At 30.7% G+C, this 7080-nt stretch overlaps 1 non-coding gene across 1 annotated transcript; it reads right to left on the bottom strand.

The window, feature by feature from the left end:
- Positions 1 to 117: 117 nt before the first annotated feature.
- On the bottom strand, positions 118 to 261 carry LOC149517604 (U4 spliceosomal RNA). The gene has a single exon (XR_016344345.1). It is a non-coding gene; the product is annotated as a U4 spliceosomal RNA (small nuclear RNA).
- Positions 262 to 7080: the final 6819 nt, after the last annotated feature.

Genomic DNA, 7080 nt, shown 5'->3' with positions numbered 1-7080 from the left:
CTGTTGAGACATTTCTTTCACAAGCCTCTAGACTAGAGCCATTTCGAAAATCTCTATAAATGGAGAGGGTTAGGAGATGCATGTCGAACCATTAAAACTAGGAATTGTAGGGCTTTACCCCTAAAGGAGCCCTTCCAGAAATTCTCGAAGGCCAGGGCTGAACCCAGGCCTACGAGGGGGTTTGGAAATAGTTTTCAACCAGCAATAGACGCGCATCGGTTAGAACCTCACTAGCAGCGTCATTGCCCCGAGCGCAAAGATGGTTGTTACTGTTTGCTGTCTGTATTTTATAGAACGAGGCGAAAGATTGCGATGTCTTCCTTGCCGATGTGGGTTAGTAAAGCAAAAAAGAGATTACAAATGTTGTCCTAATTGATCTGCAAAGGTGAAAGCAATTTACAGTAATAAGCTTACTCATCTCTCAGATTCATGAAAAACTATACAAACAATTATATATTTATATATACGGGACAAGTTATGCGCTAAAATATTTGATCGAATTTATGTTAATAAATTGATATCCCGAAAAAATTTAGTAAAATTCATGTTAATTCAATTGCCTTTCCCAGTGTATTATACTAAATAAATAACACAATAAGCTCAATTATGTAATTCATAAATACAAAGTTAGTGTCTTATCCCCAATTCAAAAAAAAAAAAAAAAACCTCTAAAATAATTACATATATATATATATATACATTGAGTAATATGCAGTCTAATATAAGATATTATAAATGATAAGCTTTATGTCTTCAGCACTGGATGCCAATGCCTTAGTAATTGCCCTTGAAATAAAAACGTGTTTATGAATGTGCTTATGCCATAAATTTAAACCAAAATTTCATGGCTTATGGAAAGTTTTATCTTGTAAATTTGTGCAAAATTATGAGGAGATTGACTAAGAAATTAAAGCAAGGCCTAGTAAACTCAACCTAATTACTTTATATATACACTGCAAATAAAGCAATAAATTGATTAGAATGAAATTATTTAGAAATTTATTACTACTCATATATACAATAATATGATCAAACAATTGAAAATAGTTCAAAAAGTACTATTGGGATTTGTTGGAATCACATTGGCCAAGAAGGAAACATCTTCATGATAGTTGCAAGTCTGCCTATTTTGAATAAAGCTATAAAAAATCACAAAAGCAAAATCTCAAATGATCACTGCTACCAAAATTTTTCAACATATATCAAAGACAAAGAGGTTAAACCAACCTAATAATCTGCCTTTTTTTTCTCTTTTCTACAACTATAGAGTCAAAAAAATCATGCCAAATACAAAAGATTTCAATAAAATCATGCTAAGCAGGACAAACACTCCTCACCCTCTACATGTACAACTTTCAGCTTTCTCAACTTGTTTTTAATAATCGACACATCTTGCAAAAGCCCCATTGTAGTACATAACTTCTCCCATTTTTTTTATAAATAAACATAACTTCAAATCATCAAACAAAATGAAAACTTGAAAGTAGGCAGAATAGGCTCATCATGGCTCATACTTTATTTTGTTTAAGTGGGATAATTTACTATCCTTTTCTCGCACATGCAAGAAAATAGAAGAAACAATAAAAAATCACCCTATCCTAAATCTATTAACTTTAAATATGTTTATCCTATTAAACATGTTCTATTTTCAAGTCCTCTTTAATGGAAAATTTAATAAACCACAAACAATAATCAAGATACAAACCACATAAAAAAACATCACACAACAAGTCAAACCTTGACTTCTTTGTACAACTTTTATTGAAAATTGAGGAGTAACGGTCATGGTAGTTTTCTTTTGAAATTGTATACAACTCATAATTATCACCAAAAATAAAATAACCTATTACACCTCAACTATTGTTCAAATTGCAATTTAATCTATCTAATGTTAACTCCTCCCTTGGCACTTACATTAGATGCAAAAAAATCAATGCATCTCACTCTACCACCACATTTATTAACAACAAAATTAATATTCATATTTAAAACATGGCTTGGACATTTTCTATACATATTAGCTCATAATTTTTTTTACCATCCTAACCATAAACAAAAGCAAATTTAAAATACAATATCAAAAAAGCAATAGCCACCATCAATTGCCATCAAAGCAACCAAGATGCAAAGTACGTACATGATGAAAAAAATCCAAAAATTATCATGATCATCATCTAAACACTTACCTCAACTAGCTACTAATTAATCGATAAGAACAAAAATTAGACACTAAAAACGTACATGCAAATGAACTTCATTTACTTTAACATTTTCCTTCTATAAGCATTGTAAAAAAATTCAACAATTTTTGCTTATTTCTCTCAACTTATTCCTGTTCCATTATTTTTTTTATTCTCTACAAGAAAAAATGGTGTTCAGCTCCTTAATTGAAATTTCGTAACCCTATTTTTATAACATAAAAGAATCAAATTTACTTGAAAAAATATTTAAATATAAAAAATTAAGAGATCACCTATTATTGCTCCATTTAAAGAAGACATTTAATATCATAGTTAGTTAACAGCAATGGGTAGCAACAAATAACACATTAAAAATTATTATATATGAACATTCACTACTCTCTTACAAACTTATAGCTTGAAAGTTTAAAACAGTCCTTACATTATCATTTAAAGCAACTTTAATCAGAAACAAAATCAATTCTAGCTATCAAAATGATAATATAAAAGAAAAAAATGTGAGTATTAATCACAATGCAATACCAACTAACAAAAGAAAGTTCAATGACATACTCATCATTTACATGAATCAAATCTAACATTGCTCTCATTCGGAGAGGCAATATGCATTAAATAATTTCAATATCTCTAAATAATATAGGATCTTATTATTCATACTTGTCGTAACGATTTCGGGACTACCAAACGTAAAAAAATTTTAAATAGAGAAAAATAGGAAGAGTCACCACCAATCTTTTTTAGGGTGTGATTAGCTACCAAAAAGTTTATCTTTTTAATAAAACTATAAAAACGGGTTCAAAGTTTATCAAAAAGATAAATTTTGATATATAAAAAATCAGGTTGAGCTCAAGAGTTGGTTACGTGTGGAGAAAGATTAGCACCCCCACAATGCCCATATATTGGTACCATTTAATCATGCACTATTTTTTATGTTGGATGCAATAGTTTCAGTTTGAAATTTAATAATAATCCCTTTTTATTATTTTTTTAAAAAAATTAATTTTATCAAAATTCTTTATTTAGGAATATCGAGAAAATCTTTAAGTTAAAGAATTATCTTATAATTCTCCAACATCTAGGTAGAACTTTAAAGATAACACTTTTAACTAATATTTACCATGACATCCCTTGAAAACGAAAACAACATTCTTTGGTAAAGATAATTATTGATAACTTTCTAACATTTGGTAAAGTACCAAAAATTATTCCCCTCGAGATGTTTTTTTTTTTGTTTCACACTTTTAAATTAAACACATTTTTTATACAAAAATGTCAATTATGGTATTATTATACAACAAACGATAAGTAAAAGCATAAACATGCGAATTGAGTCCAATCAATAATAAATAGACACATTAATAGATGTTATGCATAATGATAAAATGCAATTTTGAAATTGAATTCTTAAATATAATGAGACCACCTTAACTCTCCAACATCTAGGCAGAGCTTAGGTGCAACTATTTATATTTAAAATCTCATTTTATTATTATATTTTTTTATAAAACTTATCATTTTGAATTAAGGACTAGCATGAAAAACTTAATGAAATAAAGTTTCTTGAATACCCCATCGTCTAGGTGGCATTCGAGAACAAATTATTTTAAGTGAGATTTTCACATGTATCGTTAAGATTTTGGGATGGTCTTGATTAAAGGTTAGGTTGAGGTTTTAAAGGTTAGGGTTTCAAGATTTGGAATTTTGGATTTTAGGGTTTTGGTTTGAGTTTTAAGGGTTTAAGGATTGGTTTTAGGGTTTAAAAGGTTTAGAGATTCGATTTTAGGATTTGGGGTTTAAGGTTTTAGTTTTGGGGTTTAAGGGGTTTAGGATTTTAGATTTACGGTTTAGAGGATTTAGGGTTTTGACTTTAGAGTTTGGAGGGTTTAGGGTTTTTATTTTAGGGTTTAGAAATATAGGATTTAGAGGGTTTAGGATTTCAATTTTAGGGTTTGAGGTTTAGGGTTTCAATTTTAGGGCTTGGAGGTTTTAGGGCTTTGATTTTAGGGTATGAGGTTTGGAGTTTTGATTTTAGGATTTTAAGGATTTAAGGTTTAAAAATTTAGGATTTAGAGGGTTTAGGGTTTCGATTTTAGGATTTGAGATTTGGGGTTTCAATTTTAGGGCTTGGAGGTTTTAGGGCTTTGATTTTAGAGTTTGAGGTTTGAGATTTTTATTGTAAGGTTTGAAGGGTTTAAGGTTTAGAGGGTTTAGGGTTTAGTTTTAGGGTTTAGAGGATTTAGGGTTTATTTTTAGAAGTTAGAGGATTAGGGTTTTGATTTTAGGGTTTAGAGGGTTTAGGGTTTACTTTTAAGATTTAGAGGTTTTAGGATTTTGATTTTACGGTTTATAGGGTTTAGGGTTTTGATTTTAAGGTTTGGAGGGTTTAGGATTTAGTTTTAGGGGTTAGAGGATTTAGGGTTTGATTTTAGGGTTTGAAGGATTTAGGGTTTTGATTTTAAGAGTTAGAAGGTTTAGGGTTTTAATTGTAGAGTTTAGAGAAAACGTGAAATCTCTTAAAATTTCTAACATCTAAGTAGATTTTTGAAACAAGTTTGATTTTTATAGTTTTTGAAAATTAATTAAAATTTTTCATATATCCTTTTTTTTATGAAAATTTATTATTATTAATATTATTAATTAATTTTTTTATTTTTTTATAATAATTCCCCAACCTCTATGTGGAATTATTATTATTTGAAACACAATTGTATTTCCTCTGACATCTAAGTGAGAAAATTTTCCTTATTACTAGTTCATTTTATAATTATTTTGACATATTTTTATTATTATTATTTTTTATTTAACACTTAGGTTATTAAAAAATATTAAAAGGAATTAAAAGTTTTAAAATCATTATTATTATTGTTATTATTATCATTATTATTGTTATTATTATTAATCATTATTATGAAACAATAAATATTTATTCTAATAAATTCTAAAAGTTTTAAAACATGCATAAATAACAATAATAATAAAGTTAAAAGTGATATAAATAATATATATGAAAAAAAAAAATTTTACCTGAACCGGATCAGTCAATGTTGGTTTGGTCCAATTTGACGATTCATGGTATAAGCGGTTCAAACCAGTTCAGTTGGATCGGTCAGGGCCAAGGGTTCAGTTAGGTCAGGTCATCAGGTCGATTTGTGCGGATCTCAGGTCGGGTCATAGGTACACGGGAATCTTTCCTTACCCAAACGATGTCGTTTTGCTGCTTTGGCTTCTATATAAATGTCAACTTTTTTTTTGTTCATTTTATCCTTTCCTTCAGAAAAAAAAGTCTCAACCTCTAAAAATTCTCTATGGCTTACCCGAAGTCTGGTGCTAGACTGTCATGTCGATCATCACCTGAGGTTATCATCGAAGGTTGCCAGTGATCAAAAAATGCCAAGCATCACCAAAAAATTTCTTTCAACTTTTTGAACTCAGATCTGTCTTTCTTTTTGCAAGAAACAACCTTGATCAGCGTAGATCAGAGTTTGAAGTTTCAGTATTCTTTTTTTTTTTTTTTGAAAACCTAAACTGATGATCTCTTTTTTTATTACAGGAAGGCTTTGGTGCTAAGGTTCTTTCCTATAAGAAAAACTACTTGTTTTTTTTTATGGTTTGTTTCGGGTTTTTAGCTTTTTGAGAGGTAAGGGTTTTTGGGTTTGATTAGTGTTGCCTGGGGATGAGGCTATAGGAAGGTCGAGCCATGGGTTCTTAGAGCTAGGTCTTTGGGGGCTGGAGGTATGCAATGGTATGCATCCGAGCCTTAGGGTTTCATGATATGGTAGATTTGGGGTTTCTAGAGGTTTGAGGGCTTGGGTTTCAATGCATCCATCGAGTAAAGGGTTGGGACTCTAAGACTGGGGTGATTGCTTTAAGTGAATACTAGGTCTTTTGGGTGTGATAGCTTGGGTACCAAGAGCCTCAGGGGTGTTTGTGCATGAGTGAAAGGAAAAGGGGGATTGGTGTTTAGGTTCCCTTTCTTAGAGAAGGGTATAAGGTTTTTAAGAGCTTCAAAGAGGAAGCAAGTGGTAGTTGTAGGGGTGATTGTATGGAATGGCTATAGGTATGGCTAGGGGTTGTAAGGGTGGCTGGTCTGGCTAGGGTAGGCTATAGGGGTGGCTGGCCAGGTGGCTGTAGGGGTGGCTCGTACCAGGCATCAACCCACTACTTTTTGCTTTTTTTTGTATTTTTTTTCTATTTGCTATTTTTTTTGTCTTTGTATTTTTTTTAATGTTTAATTAATAAATGATATTTGATAAATAAAAACAAAAGCAAAAATGAAACAACAATAATGGGCTCGGGCCCAAAAAAGAAATCGAGCTTTAACTCGTAAGCTTGATAAAACTCAAAAATTTAAATTGAGACCCGAAAAAATTTAGTATCTACAACTACCCATTTTTTTTATTACTGAGAATTGGGAATAAAGCAAAGATAAAGACGTCAATTTTGTCCGGAAGCAAATCAAGGACTTTTCAAAAATTTTTTTTTTTTTTAGGGATTGAACCATAAGTCAAGTGATAAAAAAAAGATCGGGACAACACCGTGAGTCAAAAAATATATAACGACCGAGACAACATCGCGTGTCAAGAAATAAAGAATCGATCGAGACAGCATCGCAAGTCAAATAATGAAAAAAATGATCGGGATAACACCAAAAGTCAAAAATAAAGACTCGACTAGGATAACACTACAAGTCAAATAAAAAAGAATAACTGGGACAACACCATAAGTCAGAAGATAAAGAATCAACCAGGACAACACTGTAAGTTGAAATAAAAAAAAAATGACTGCAACAACACTACAAGTCGAAATTATATTCGGAGGTCTTGAAAATATACCCAGAAGTCTTGAAAATTATGCTCGAAGATCTTAGAGATTTTGCTTG

Source organism: Durio zibethinus, chromosome 8 (genome assembly GCF_047325235.1).
Source record: "Durio zibethinus cultivar Kanyao isolate XHJ-2024 chromosome 8, ASM4732523v1, whole genome shotgun sequence".
Taxonomy (NCBI): domain Eukaryota; kingdom Viridiplantae; phylum Streptophyta; class Magnoliopsida; order Malvales; family Malvaceae; genus Durio; species Durio zibethinus.
This window is presented reverse-complemented; position numbering and strand designations above follow the sequence as displayed.